At 40.1% G+C, this 16504-nt stretch overlaps 1 long non-coding RNA gene across 2 annotated transcripts in view; it reads right to left on the reverse strand.

Annotated features, from left to right (window-relative positions):
• LOC142097080 (uncharacterized) overlaps window positions 1-16504 on the reverse strand; it is a 41681-nt gene that overhangs the window by 1232 nt on the left and 23945 nt on the right. The window lies entirely within an intron of this gene.

Genomic DNA, 16504 nt, shown 5'->3' on the forward strand with positions numbered 1-16504 from the left:
ATATAGTACCAATCATATTACGCAGTGCTTTCTGTGCTCATTCACACCATTGGAGCTTACAGCAGCAGCTCTCTCTCTCTATATATTTTTTTTTTTGGGGGGGGGGGGAAACCCCCCCTTGAGAATCCTGCATTTGCCCCTGTGTTGGAATCAAACCTATGACCCCAGTGCTGTGGGGCTGCAATGCTAACCACTGTGCTCTGCTATGGCTGCATTATAGTGCTATGATCTGTAGAGCTCCCAACCAAACACCAAGGGGTAAATGTATCAATCTGCGCATCCTGCAAATCACCGGAATTCGGCGACTTTGCAGAGCAGATTTAAAATGGCAATGTCTTTACACTCAAATTTGCCTGTAAAGACATTGCCGTTTTAAATCTGCCCTTGAAAGTCGTCGAAAATCGGCGACTTGCAAAATGCGCAGATTGATACTTTTACCCCCAAGAGTGATACATTTTAAATATCCGAAACATGCACAGACCTGTTTTATATTGATCTGGCAATGTACTATTTCCTTACTTTACTTAATACATGACCGTTCCCCGTGACTGAAGGGTGATTATCTGGTTACCACTTATGGTAAGAGATTGTGACATCATAATCTATCACTTGCAGGTAAAATGTTCATTTCATAATAAGATAATGTATAATTCATGCACAGACCACTAGAGAAGCGAACAGCAAAAATACTTTGATTTAGTGCTTAGAACAATGTCTCACAGCCAATCACCAAATCAGCAAGACCCCACTGTGATAGATGATCAGATGCCCATGGGACTGACAGCAGGGTATTCATGTAATGTTCCTCTTAGACAATTAAGGAACATATGCCAAAACCATGGGGATTATTATTCAGATACACTTTTGTAACTCGATCTGCAGCAAACAGTCATATTTTATACATCTGACGTGGAAGAAGATAGATTCACTCTACTCTCTGTGTTGTCTTTGGAGAATTTATCATTTTTCCAAATCTTATTGTTTTCCTGGTGAGTATTCATAGGCCTCTCCTCTGTCTCTCTCTCTCTCTCTCTCTCTCTGTATCTCTATGTCTCTCTCTGTGTCTCTCTGGCTCTCTCCCTGTCTATCTCTGTCTCTCTCTGGCTCTCTCCCTGTCTATCTCTGTCTCTTTCTGGCTCTCTTGCTTTCCCTCTCTCTCCCTCTGGATTTCTCTTGCTCTATCTGTCTATCTTGCTCTCTCTGTCTCTCTCTGTCTTTCTCTGTCTCTCTTGCTCTCTCTGTCTCTCCCTGTCTCTCTCTGTCTCTCTCTTGCTCTCTCTCTCTGGCTTTCTCTGTCTCTCCCTGTCTTTCCCTGTCTCTCTCTGTCTCTCTCTTGCTCTCCCTGTCTCTCTCTCTGGCTCTCCCTGGCTCTCTCTGTCTCTCTCTGTCTCTCTCTGTCTCTCTTTGTCTCTCCCTGTCTCTCTCTGTCTCTCTCTAGCTCTCCCTGTCTCTCTCTCTGGCTCTCTTCCTGTCTCTCTCTGTCTCTCCCTGTCTCTCTCTGGCTGTCTCTGGCTGTCTCTGTCACTCTCTCTTGCTCTCCCTGTCTCTCTCTCTCTCTCTGGCTCTCTCTGGCTCTCTCTGGCTCTCTTCCTGTCTCTCGCTGTCTCTCCCTGTCTTTCTCTGGCTCGCTCTGGCTGTCTCTGTCTCTCTCTTGCTCTCTCTGTCTCTCCCTGTCTCTCCCTGTCTCTCTCTCTGTCTCTCCCTGGCTCTCTCTGTCTCTCTCTGGCTCTCTCTGGCTGTCTTGCTTTCCCTGTCTCTCTCCCTCTGGCTCTCTCTTGCTCCCTCTGTCTCTCTTGCACTCTCTGTCTCTCTCCCTGTCTCTCTCTTGCTCTCTCTGTCTCTCTCTGTCTCACTCTGTCTCTCTCTTGCTCTCTATGTTTCTGTCTTGCGCTCTCTTCTCTCGCTGTCACATCTCTCTCTTCTTCTTTCCCTAAATTTAAGTAATTTAGAGCCAATGACACTTCAAGGACTTTGCAAAACAAAAATTTGAATCCAGGGCAAAATTGCCTTCTAAATTGTACAAATTCTCCAGTTAAAACAAACAACAAATTGAACAAATGTACATTACAGTTGACTTATATACTCTTTAAGCATCTTTTTAAATAAATGTTTTTCATTTTAACCAGTAATGACAAAACAATGTGAATTGATTTGTTGAAAATTAATCTATGGGCCTCATATCTTTTGTAACAAATATAAATATCACCTTAGTATAGTCTACAAAGTGTACTGTACAATAAACGTACCGGTTGAATGGAAGGGCTCCACATTACCACCATGGTCATAAGTGGTACTGCAGCTTTTTATTATTATTTTTTTTAAACTTAGGTCCCTTTGACGGTATTTCTGGGCCACAGGGGACACCAGACACCTTAAAACCCTCTGACTATATCACTAAATCAGATAACCACACTGAGGGCCAGTGAGGGTTGCGTATATGCAAACATGCATGCCTACAGTTTAGTCTCTGTAGCTATATTTTGTGTTGTACAATATATATAACCTTAAATCTAAAGTATAGATATGTTCAGGGCAGCTGCCATTAATATCAACTTGGAAACTTACCTCCTAAACAGCGTATCTTTGTGTAAGTCCTAGTAATGGCTTATCTCTAAGGGTAGGGATTGGTTTACACCTCTATGTCCCTCCAATTCTGTACTTGAACACCCTTGACCAGCTTTTCCAAGGACAAGTGGGCTTTTTATAAGATATGGTCAACGCAAAATATGGAAGCAAGTTATACTGGCGCGCCTTGCGGCTCAAGTTGTACTCAAGTTGCACAACTTGATGTGCCCAAGTCTCTGAAAACGTGTGGTCGGATTGCTTTTATAGTCTCGTGAATGCTCATGAATATTTAATAACTATTAAGAAGGTAGCTCTGATCATTAAATGTTAATGCAGACAAGGAACAAAGAAAACACAGATGAACATATAACTTATCTATACTTACTCTTTTTTTACATATTTGTTGTCTGTTATCTATTCATTTTGTAGATGGCATATCCACTTTATGTCCTACATAATCGTGGCCTCCTTTATCAGTTTTTTTTGTGTATTTATTTTCACGTATAGCATTTAATAGTTACATTCTGTATTTCTATCAATTTCCAGGATTCTGGGGATTTTGTATCCTTCTGATCAGAAGCATCAGGCTGACTATATGCCTACATGGCTAACACACATTTTGTGACCGACCATAACCTTGAGTCCAGCTCATTTGTCTTTGAGTTGTGTATTTTCTTTGAAAGGAGCTGCCAGCGATTCTTAGACAGAACCAACGCTACAAAACAATCAGTGATCACATAGAGACGGTTTCGGCTGAATCTCTCGCACTCTCGGTGAGAATCTGCCTTTGTGATGATTGCGTCTCAGTGTTTAAGCCGTGTCTTGCATGCCTGCTGGATACCCAAGATGTAGGACAAGGCTAGTTATAACAAATGATTGAGGATGCAATATGCATAAACGGACAAGGTGTGTAGAAAAACATATTTTAAAAGAATGTGACTGGACTGTTTAAATATGCATTAATAGGACCCTTGGAGGGAGACTCTTCTGGCAATTAGTACAACCTGCTGACCTGCAAATAGCCTCAGTGTATAGATGTCCATTGTGGCTCCATTTCCCATTATCAGAACATTTTTTTAAGCTAATGTTTTTTTTTGCTGATACATCTGTTGTTTGACTCGAGGCACCTTCTAGACACTGGCTATCATCGTACAACTTTTCAACAGAGAAAAGCAACTTTTTCTACATTTTAAGAAGACTGAATAGGAGAATACAACATTCTGGACGTGATAGGGAAGGAAAAACGTTAAAGGGGCTGATGCAAAGTTGGACGCCATTGCGCCCCAAATTGCAGGCGCAAATTACAGTCACTTAAAAAGGCGTAAATCCCAAGGTATATGGGAAGTCTGCACCGACAGCATATGCGCTCGGTTTACGCTAATAATATAAACATACAGTTACGTCCATGTTATAGCCATTTATTTTGTTTGCAAAATGCATATTCACTAATATGCAACAGTAACACTTCAAAGACCTCTCCAATACAGGATAAAACACTTCCCACCTATTGTACGTAAAAGAAATAAAGAATTTGCTTAAGCATAATATATGAATGTGCAAAGAAGAAAGCACCTATCAGCGTCAGCGGAACATTCGCAATTAGCCAATCACAAGCAGTTCACGATTGCTGGTGACTGTCATCATCATCATCATCATTCACTATTTGCATCACAAATAATACAACTTGAATAGACATATATACGTCTGTGTCCCATCATGCACCTGTTCTCAATAGGTGAACACGCAGCTGCTGTACGTTAGAGCCAGACACAAGCGGGCATAATTGCCAGGATCACACAAATCTGCACGGGAGCAAATGTGTGCGGAACAATTTCAACTGCGATATGCCGTGCAAACTTGTGTAGAAATCTTTAGCTCACAATGCTTATTGTCTAATTAATTTAGACCTTTAATGACCTTGCATTGACACAACAAGGAGGGTAGTTTTCTAAAACTGTTTAATTGGCATCAGAGTTGAGCTGAGATATGTAGGGACCTCCATCAATTCCAACCACAAGAGTCCACTATAGAGTTGTAAATAATATTTGCTATGTATTTTATTAGCATAAAGACATATTCAATATTATTATGGAGCTAAAATATAAAAAAACGCAAATGTGCATTAGCCAACCAATCGGCAATTATCATTGATCTGGTTAAGCAAGCCCCTTTTGAGACGCGTCTTATTTACACGGAAGTATGTTACCTATGAGACGTCAATTTTGAAAATCATAAAACCGGATGCCGGTTTTGGAGTTGATGATGTTGGTTGTCATATCTTGGCTCCGTGCGTACCTATTGGCTAGATTTAAGGCGGCTCGTATGTGAAAACTCACTCGAAATGTGAAATCTCAAGTGTGCTGGTGCATAGTTGCACGTACGCAAGTGGGACGTTTTCGTGTTCAACTCCTATGTATGTCTCCATCCAACAGTCATGACCCTGTCCATCATTCTGAACTATAATCAATCCTCGGCAACAGATACTATCTCGGTGTTCCACAATCCATAAAAAACAATACAAAAATAGGGGACTATAACAAACACAGTAACTATATATATATAAAAAAATAATAATATTCCACCGGCATTTGTAGAGTTTCATCCTGTGCTATCCTTTTGTAAATGGCCTCCCGTCTCTTGTAACAGACATAAATGAGGGCGTAGAATGACCACCCATCTGCTACTGGGGAATATAACTTGTTATATGCGTCGGTTGTTTCCCCCGCCTTCCACCCACCCTTCCGAAACCTGAGCCCTCTCCACCCCTTACCCCGTCCCAGGCTCTACAAGTGATTATTGCATCCTCTATGAACTTTAATAGGACCGAAAAAGACTTACATTAAGATGCAGTGCGTCAAACAATGATATCAATAGTCTGACTTTACTCCAATTTTTTTTTTTTCCGTCAACGTAGAAAGCTAATAGCTGTCAGAAATAACCATTAAAGGCTAGTGTATAATTTGTAGAAGTCAAGTTCTACATTTTCCAGGTATAATGGATGCTTTGCAGAGCAATTATTTTAGAAAGACAACTTCATCTTCTCTGACTCGTGCCAGGAGAACTGTTTAAAAGCCGGCAGATGCATAATTCAGCTTAGAGAAGATGTCACTTCAGAGAATTCCGCCTTAAATTATAAATACGTAACATCACTCGTTCCTTATAATTATAATGGAAATGTGGTTCCCTGTCATTCTATTAGAGCAAGTCCGTCTCATGGGGAGCAATTTCGCGTGTTACAATATTTTGACAGGTACTTTATATTACTCGCCGATGCGTTATTTTATACATGCATATTTTACATGCAAAAATCAATAGATGGGTCTCGACGCTATGGCGCACGTGCGCATAAAGCTATGACGCACTTTTGGACACGGTTAATGTGAACCATAAAAGTATTCTTTTGCTCGTGTTGTAATTTAAGATCCAAATATCACTTGTAAGAGAGATAGGCAGGAAACGGCCAGTAATGTATTCTGCAAGCCGAGTCGGATCCGCTCTCCTTTCAGATTGTACATCTCTCGGTATTTGCTGTTCTTTATGATCTATTTGAATGCACAATCTTGCTATTTTGTAACAAGCCATAATTAGGAGTATCGGTAAGGGATTGGGGTTAAGGTACATTCCAGGGGGAAAAAAGTGAGATTGTAACATGAATACTGAGTAATAAAATCTACAGAGGAACAAGAGAGACAATAAAACACGACAATAAAGGAAAAAGTTGTTATTTTGTAACATATAAATAATGCTAACGTATGTATAAACTCTTGCAAATAATATCTGAATAAACGTTGCGTTCTGATATCATCGTTTCAGTCATCCTTAGGAAAACATGTGTATTGTAAGGAATAATATATCCGCTACTGTAGATTAGATATCAGAAGTAAGCCTGGAGATCAATAACCTGTATAAGAGCACTGGGCCTATGGCCTTGTGCCTTTATGTGGTCATATAACTCCTCAGCGACTTATAACATCTTTATAATTTACAGTAGGATGTACTTTATCCCATTTTTAATGCTGTAAGTGAAAAATTCTACAAATATTGTAGATAAAAGAATTGATGCAATGACAGAAAATTTAGAATATATTACACAAAGTGAAGTATTGTAATATCTGTTACATATTATCACCAATATTACTCTGTTCCAGAAATGTAACTATCCCAGGGGAACAAATCTGAAGCACTTTCTCATTGTGATGAGAATTCGGGATGATGACACCTTATGACATCATTAGTATCTTCACTCTGCTAGGAAGGCCTGAGTTATTGCTTGGCATAGCGCAATCAGTTATTTCAGGCTAGGCCTGACTAAAAGATCCATGCTGGCATGGATTTATTGGTTCAGCTATTTTTGTGGACGAGTTTACTCTGGATCTGGTCATCCTAGAGCTTTGTCCAGCCAAAGTTGGACCCCCAGTGGTAGTGAGTAACATTGTTACTATAGCAGGGCTTCTTACTAAAGCCCTGCACAACAGGGGTGAATGGGCAGGGGAATATTTATTGTGACAGGGGATTGTATTTTGTTTTGGGACAGGAGTTGACAGTTCCTCCCACTACACAGGAAGGCCAGGACCCCCAAGGCAAGCTCGGGCCCCAGTTTTTTGTACCTGCACCCCCTTCTTGGCGCTCCTGCCCTTTGCCTGCCAGGTTCTGGTAAGAGTTCTGTATTGGAATAGTTTTAACAACGGGGTGGAGTCTTTTGAATTTGTATCTACAGACAAATGGTCCAAGTAAACAGACTTATGCATTCATGTTTTCTCCAAATTAGCTAACTCTATGGCTCATCTATGTTTTCTTAGATCATCATCATCATAATTTATTTATATAGCGCCACTAATTCCGCAGCGCTGTACAGAGAACTGATTCACATCAGTCCCTGCCCCATTGGAGCTTACAGTCTAAATGCCCGAATATAGACACACACTCTCACTCAGACACAGACAGACAGAGAGGGAGAGACTAGGGTAAATTTTGAAAGCAGCCAATTAACCTACCAGTATGTTTTTGGAGTGTGGGAGGAAACCAGAGCACCCGGAGGAAACCCACGCAGACACAGGGAGAACATACAAACTCCACACAGATAAGGCCGTGGTCGGGAATCGAACTCATGACCCCAGTGCTGTGAGGCAGAAGTGCTAACCACTAGGCCACTGTGCTGCCTAGATCAGTTGTAGAAAGACTACAAGGATCATCTCTACATCGAACGAGTACATCTTAAACAAATTTGGTAACTATGAAACAGCTTTTTCCTGAATATATTATATTACAAGAATTAAAAAACACTCGTAATTCCAACTATCTCGATTGTGCCGATTCCCTTGGCAAAAATTGAGGTTATTTGGTATTTTTTTCGGTATTTATTGAAGTACAGCTTTTGAAAAGTAATTCTGGAGAACACAGGATTTAAATCTAAAACAAATATGTTCTTTTTTAACGAGTTTACCATTAAAGTTACTGCCTAATTGCAAATAATTCCGCAACAACTGAATTGTTGCTGAGTTTTAGGAATGTATCTGAATTAAGCTCTAAATATGCTCATAGATGTGATATTATATCTGAGAAATTGCAACAATTAAATTTCTCATAATAAATGAATGCTGACTCGTTATTATATATTTTTGTGATCGTTTCAAGATCTTTATAATATCATTAATTTAATATATTCTACTTATTTTCATTGCAGGAAGTAAATTTGGTTTACAAGTAAAATTGGTAAAAAAAAAATGCTTCAATATTTCTTATTTTTATGAAATTCAAGCTCAATTGTTTTTACTTTTTGCATTAGCAAAATCCTTTAAATATTGAGAATAAAGTGTACAATTATCCTTTGGTCTAATACATTTTTGTTTAAGGGTCCTGTAGTCCCAATATAGGAATTGAGTAATTTATACTTTCACCAATTTATTTCAAAGTTCACATACCATAGAGTGACAGAGGTTAATGTTTTACATGTTGTGTAGTTGTATCTATTGCTACATGGTACCGCACACCTCCCAACAGAAGCAGAACAGTGCATCATTGGGCCCGATAGCTAAACTTGGGTTGGGTTCGTTGATGTTACTGTAGCTTTTTAGACTTCATGCCCTACTGTGATAAGAGCAGAGAGTGGGCAACAACTGTGCACGAGCGTTCCGGGTGGATGTGCCCACTTTGCATGCACTGCTCAAAAGTCGACTCCACTCTGCTCATTTTGAGACAGGGCTCAGCAAGTGCATTGGAGGGCTGGAGTGTGTGTAAGGGCCTTGGAGGAGCGGTACATGTCATTGCCAGGCCATGCACATCCCTCGGGGCCCAGTAGTGGCCGCATCTAACGGCAGGCATGACACTGATTCCACTGACTCCCAATGGTGGACCTGCCATTGACTCTACTGACTCCCAATGGTGGACCTGCCATTGACTCTACTGATTCCCAATGGTGGACCTGCCATTGACTCTACTGACTCCCAATGGTGGACCTGCCATTAACTCTACTGACTCCCAATGGTGGACCTGCCATTGACTCTACTGATTCCCAATGGTGGACCTGCCATTGACTCTACTGACTCCCAATGGTGGACCTGCCATTGACTCTACTGACTCCCAATGGTGGACCTGCCATTAACTCTACTGACTCCCAATGGTGGACCTGCCATTGACTCTACTGACTCCCAATGGTGGACCTGCCATTGACTCTACTGACTCCCAATGGTGGACCTGCCATTAACTCTACTGACTCCCAATGGTGGACCTGCCATTGACTCTACTGATTCCCAATGGTGGACCTGCCATTGACTCTACTGACTCCCAATGGTGGACCTGCCATTGACTCTACTGACTCCCAATGGTGGACCTGCCATTGACTCTACTGACTCCCAATGGTGGACCTGCCATTGACTCTACTGACTCCCAATGGTGGACCTGCCATTGACTCTACTGACTCCCAATGGTGGACCTGCCATTGACTCTACTGACTCCCAATGGTGGACCTGCCATTGACTCTACTGATTCCCAATGGTGGACCTGCCATTGACTCTACTGACTCCCAATGGTGGACCTGCCATTGACTCTACTGACTCCCAATGGTGGACCTGCCATTGACTCTACTGACTCCCAATGGTGGGCTTGCTACTGACTTCCAACAGTTTGATTGTGTTGGGATGTGTCATGTCCCCTGTGGGTGTACATAGCTCATCTGAAGTGCTAAGTCACACCCAGCCCACCTAACGCCTGCATGTTGGCCAATGGTGAAAACAGACACCACACAAAAGTCCCGACTGTTGGAACAGCAGAACAATCCCTAAAAAAACAAGGTTTCCAACTCTTGTTTTCCAATATTTTTTATTTATGTGTTGATTTGTTAGGATATAGGATATAGAGCAGGAGGAGAAGAAGAGAGGAGACACTTCGGACCTGAGTCCTTAAGGAAAGTAAGGCAAAAAAGGAGTACATGTTCTCCACTAAAAACTATGTTACAATGCAAGGGGTGCAAATTAGTTTATTATTTTGCACATAAGGAAAATACTGGCTGCTTTTTCATCTAGCACACAAATACTTTATAGTTTTATTTTTACACTGAAGTTTAAATCCCAATCTGTGCTCCTTCAAACGGGTATTCAAAACTCACCTGTTCCTGAAAGCCTACCAACCATCCACTTAACCCCTCATCCACTCTGCTTGTTCTCCCCCCTCTCCCCTGGTCCCCTTTTTCTCCCTTGCATCACAGCCTCCCTTCGTGCCTGTTTTGTCCACCCTTCCTTAGGATGTAAGCTCGCATGAGCAGGGTCCCTCTCCCCTCCTGTCTTCATACCGACTCTTCTGCTCCGCCCTCACTCCATATGTCTGCCCGGAGTTTCTGAAGCATTGGTACTTAGTGTTTATTGTTCTGTAATGTTTTACCCTGTATGGTCTTCTGTTCGTACTATGTAAGGCGCTGCGAAAACCTTGTGGCGCCCAACAAATAAATGATAATAATAATAATAATAATAATAGGACATGCCCTAGCCCAACTATAAATCTGCCCCCACATTTTAATTTACCCCCCCCCCCTCCAATGCAATATGGTTTTGCCCAGGTGCAAAGTTACTCCACTTTTTATGTTTTACTCTTCTTAATGACTCAGGCCTCTTCATATGTGGGCTCAAATTAAAAGACCTTGCCAGAGGGTGCTGAGTAAGATTTGAGCAGTTTGTTGGTTGGGCCAGAGGATACCAATTCATGTTGGATCTTGTAAATTTTTTCCTTTAAGTCGGAAGCAATATCTTGAGTAATGAATGCGATCGGAGGAGTTTGATTTGGAAGTCTTGAAAAGAGATTTAAATGTATTAAAGATGTATTTGGAGAAAAAAGCCTGAGTGGAGATGAAAGATTGGAAGTTTCTTTGTTTGTCAGTACCCAGAACACTTCGATAGGAGTGGTAAATAGCAGTATATTTGAGGAAGACATGAGAAGAACGATACTTTTGCCCATGTCATTATACTTTGTGGGAAAATCTTTGAAAGCAGCGTTTTTCTCTAGTGTGCCACTGCTGAAGTCATGTTCAATGCTGAGAGTAAAGAAAGATGGGGAAATGCAAGATCATGACAGAAGAACGTGGAATTTGTGGAGAACCATTGATTCGGAGATATGACCTTGTCTGTCTCCAGGTCTGGGGGTGAGGGTGAATAGGAGACCACCGTATTAAAGGGCTGCAGGTGAGGCAGTGTCTGATTGTATGAGTCATGTATCTGTTATTGAATGAAGGTTGAGGTTGTTTGATAGGAACAGATCGTGGATGGAGATTCATTTGTTACAAGCAAAGAGTGCATCCACTAGAGCACATTTAAAAGATGTTGAAAGTGACACTAAACAGGTGATATGCTTGAGATGTGCTGGGTTTCTATAATACGCTCACTCAGAATGATGTGTTAGGAAGATGAGAGATGAAGGGGGCTTGGATTGAGTGATACATCACTAGATATTTGAAGCAGATGACAAAAAAAGTTTTCATGATGTGATGACAGTTTGAAGAATGAATATAGGAAAAAAGTTAATGAATGATAATTAGAGGGAAGTGGAGTAGAGAGGGAACAATATGAGTAAAGGGATGTGATGCAGGGGGAGGGAGGTAAAGAATAATACATTTCTATGGATAAGGCATTGGATGGATAGTTAGACAATTAGTTTAATAACCATTGTGGGATGTAATAAGGATTTGAGAGTAAGTGGCAAATGCTTAAGGAAAAACAATGGAAATAGTAAATAAATCAGGAAGTTACATTGTCCAGGGCAGTGAGAAGAGAAGAGCAGTTTCTGGACATCATAGATGAAGATTGTTCCTGGTTCTTCTCAATTGTTGTTCACTGTTTGTTCAATAAATACAAAAAAATACAAATGTGGTTTATGAAATGAACTTCCTAATGCCCTCTTGCTATCTTGAGTTAATAAAGACATGACTTGGGCTTATATCCGCAGTATTTTAGAAGAAAAATTTAAAAAGTTGCTAAGGTGGGTTAAGTTACATTAAGGGGTGTTCTTTAAATAGCCACACTATTATACTAGGCAGGACCAGGAAGTGAAATTTGTTTTTCTTTCCCATTTTCTTCTGATCGCCGACTCCAAATGTTCAAGTAAAATGTTTGTGGAGGCTTTTTCCAAATGCATTAGTAGTATAATATATACGTATTTTGTCACCCATGATCTTTTATAGTCTTTCCCAAGTTAACTTCATTGAGAATACACGGTGGCTCAGCCGTTAGCACTTCTGCCTTACAGCACTGGGGTCACGAGTTCAATTCCTGACCTGACCTGTGAGGAGTTTGTATGTTCTCCCCGTGTTTGCGTGGGTTTCCTCCGGGTGCTCCGGTTTCCTCCCACATTCCAAAAACATACTGGTAGGTTCATTGGTTGCTATTAAATTGACCCTAGTCTGTGTGTGTGTGTGTGTCAGGGAATTTAGACTGTAAGCTCTATTAGGGCAGGGACTGATGTGAGTGAGTTCTCTGTACAGCGCTGCGGAACTAGTGGCGCTATATAAATAAATGGTGATGATGATATTGCTTAGTCTATCCATCTATTACGGAAGTTCTCATCTACAGAACATTTGGAAGAGAAGACAAGAGGATGTATAAAATTCATCTGGGACCCTTCGATATAGAATGGCGCTGAGAAAGATTCTAAAATTACGGACAGGTCTCTAATATCAATTACAATAATTATTATTTAATTATAGTAAATCAAAGGTAACATGAATATAATTACGGCAATGAGCACAACATTTGATTTTTGTGTATAACATAAAACCCTACAATAGTTGCACGAGAGCCTCTAGTTTGTAATAAAGCAACATTTTTAGAAAGCAGTTTATCTTCAGTGCAGGAATTTTTGTCTCTTTGTGTGAAAGGAACGGAGAGAGACCTCACTTAATTGTGTCTGCAAAGCTCGGGTGTAAAAAAGTCAATTAACTTCAGCAGAATTTCAGTTAAGCCAATAAACAATTAAACAATAAACTGTATTGCTTTTCGCAGCTCAGACAATGTTAAAGATATGACATCAATTGTAAGTCTGATATAATTTTGTACATTTGCATAGAGCCAATTGTTTTCTGCGAAATCATTTCTCATCCACTTGCCCCTGGAGCACGGCAGCAATGCAATTAAATGCTTGGAAAACAGTTCATCATACAAATACATTTGCTTGCTTGACTTCCTTACATATAGCAGACTGCGTTTATGACCTCATACGTCTCTATATTACAGAGTTATATGTCAGCACAAAATAATTCTCTATAAGCATCTATGTGAAATAGAATTTCTTGGTTTAATTGTGGCGGCTTCAGCCTCTATATCTGGGATCCGTAATTGTTTTAACAATGTGCTCTTGCAAGTACCTAATTTACTGTTCTCATGAAGATGAAAGTTATGGATTTATGCAATTTAAGCAGATTAGACCATAGAGAGGGGGATTGTGTACAGGGATACCATATGTTAATTTTGTTACCAAATTCGGTGCAAGGCTTTGTCATTTCCAACAAATTTGGGCATTGGGTGTTAAATGCCGAGATTATAAATCCTGTCCTTACTTCACTTTGTATACCTTGAATTTACAATCCGTAAATAAAAAGATCTCACTTGGCTCCTAAATTGCGTGGCCCCTATAACTTTCTTATTAATTTGTGCCTTATACTATCAATCAAAGAGAGACAAAAGTAATATTACATTATTTTCAGTTGCTAAAGAAGTATCTTTCTTGCATGTGTGTGTTTGTGTTGATGAAACGCGTAAAGACTGAGGTTTATTTCTGCTGATTTCCTGGTAAAGAAGTATAACAGGATTATTACAGCATTAGGTAAATTCTCCTGGATTTTCCGTTTGAAGTGGAAGTAGAAAATTGGGGATAAAGTTTATTATGTGACCTACCTATGAAAAATAGGTTTGAAATATTTCAGATTTTTCTCTCCAACATTGAAAGAGTTTAAAAAATACAATTTTCTGACTAAAGATAATTCAACCATTTACTGCAAATAAAAAATGAATAACTTTGTAAAATCACTATACACTTCAGCTACCTTTAGTTAGTTTAATGGTCCAATCTGGTTACTCATTTTATTTCATTGGCTGTCTTAAAGGGAAATGGTGCCTTTGATGCGCTGTGTGTCTTGCACCCAATTTAGCAGTTCATCTAAAATATTTGGGCTCCATCTGTATGTTTTATAAGTTCTATGGGGTAGATTTATCAAGCCTTCTAAAAAGAAAAAGCTGAGGTGTTGCCCATAGCAACTAATCAGTTTCTAGCTATCATTTATCTACTACATTCTAGAACATGAAAGCTAGAATCTGATTGGTTGCTATGGGCAACACCTCAGCTTTTCCTTTTTTGAAGGATTGATAAATCTACCTTTATGTGTTTAGCAAGCTTTGAACTCCTCTGCAGTTGCCCACATATAGGGCCTGAGTCATTAAGGAAAGTAAGGGGGAAAAAAATGAGTAAATGTTCTCTGCGACAAACCATGTTACAATGCAAGGGGTGTAAATTAGTTTATTATTTTATACCTAAGTTAAATATTGGCTGTTTTTTCATGTAGCACACAAATACTTGATAGCTTTATTTTTACACTGCAATTAAAGCCGATTTTTTTTCCATTGCCCTATCCTAACTATTAATCTGTCCCCACATTTTAAAGTTACCTCTCCCTCCAATGCAGCATGGTCTTGCCCAGGTGCAAAGTTACTCCTTTTTATAGATTTACTCTCGTTAATGACTCAGAGATGCTGGTTTTTTATTTTAACAAATTTGCCATTTTACAATGTTGTATTTGAGCAACAAATTCTATATTACAAAATGTTAAAAATAAGAAAGCTAAGTACTTTGTACTTTGTAAACAATAAATTTATACCCTAATAATATCTTTGTATTTAGGTGTTTACTTGAGCCAGTAGTAAAATTAATAAAATAGTAAAACTACTAGCGATTAAATCGAATCGCTGTACAATTATTATCTCAAATCACCAAAAGTTAAACAAACGGAGCTTTATACAACTCACTTAAGAGAACTTTTATTTAATAAGCGTATAAACGCATAACATTGACTATGCAGGGATGATATTTGTTTAAATACAGCTGTGTTTTTTTTTTTTTGCACATAGCATATATTTTCCAGGTGTCTGTAGTCATTGGCCTGCATGTCGCTCTTACAGATACAACTATCTCTATTCCAGAAGTTCTAAACCTCTCCTGTTGTGTATCCTCTGTAAATAGACAAGTGCACAATTTCCTTTCTAATCTGATGTATAGTAACATTTTATTACTCTCCAAGGTCCTACTAGTTGGAGTCTGAGGGGGGAGGAGGGGGGGGGGGGGGGGTCTCTGACGTAATGCATTGTGTTCCTTGCCAAATCATGTTGTTTTTTTCCATTGTACCATTAATACAATGTGTACTTTTTCCTGGCATAGTTACAGTATTAACCACAATTCCTTCTTAAACACATACAAATTTTTCCCTCCTGACTATTTGCATTCGTATCTGCATACATTTTATCTTTCTTGCAGTTAAAAGAATTGTCTTTCAAGAACTGTTATTGAAATAAATCAATACATACCAGAAACCGCATCTTCGATACGCGTTAAAGGGGTGTACAGAGAACTCATTCACATCAGTTCCTGCCCCATTGGAGCTTACAGTCTAAATATCCCTAACATACATACAGACTAAGAGAGAGGCTAGGGTAAATTTTGTTAAGAGCCAATTAACCTACCAGTATGTTTTTGGAGTGTGGGAGGAAACCGGAGCACCTGGAGGAAACCCACGCAAACATGGGGAGAACATACAAACTCCACACAGATAAGGCCATGGTCGGGAATTGAACTCATGACCCCAGCGCTGTGAGGCAGAATTGCCAACCACTAAGCCACCATGCTGCCCACACTTTATAGAATGAATTCAAGTTGCACTTTGCTGCGCTTGATTCTGCAGAGTGAGGCACTGCTGTGTGATCAGATGACAGCCATGACGTTTCACTATGTACGGACCACAAACAGTACAAACAAAACTGCAGACATGTGTGCGAATCTTAAGATACGTTCATCACAAAATACACTGTATGTGTATAACGGGCAGCCTGTTGCTTTACTGCACTATGTAGCCCTCTGGGGGTATGGCAACGCCCCCGACCATCCATGGTTACGCCCCATTGTGATGTAGCCACGCCCCCTGAGCACAGACAATAGAAGAAGGTGATATGGTCAGGTCATAGAAACCAACCCTCACCATGTTTTTGACAAAAGGACAGGTGCATACGTGGCACCAGACTGAAATGTTGCAGGGTGTATTTTGCTGGCATATTTTGGGTGCTGCAATTATCTTAGACGGCACGGGCAAATATAATTATTACTTAGTGGTACTGAGTGATAATCTTCACCCCATGTTGCAGAATTTCTTTCTTGATGGGAGTAGCGTCTTCCAGGGTGGCAATGCCCCAGTCCACAG

Source organism: Mixophyes fleayi, chromosome 7 (genome assembly GCF_038048845.1).
Source record: "Mixophyes fleayi isolate aMixFle1 chromosome 7, aMixFle1.hap1, whole genome shotgun sequence".
In the NCBI taxonomy this organism is placed as follows: domain Eukaryota; kingdom Metazoa; phylum Chordata; class Amphibia; order Anura; family Limnodynastidae; genus Mixophyes; species Mixophyes fleayi.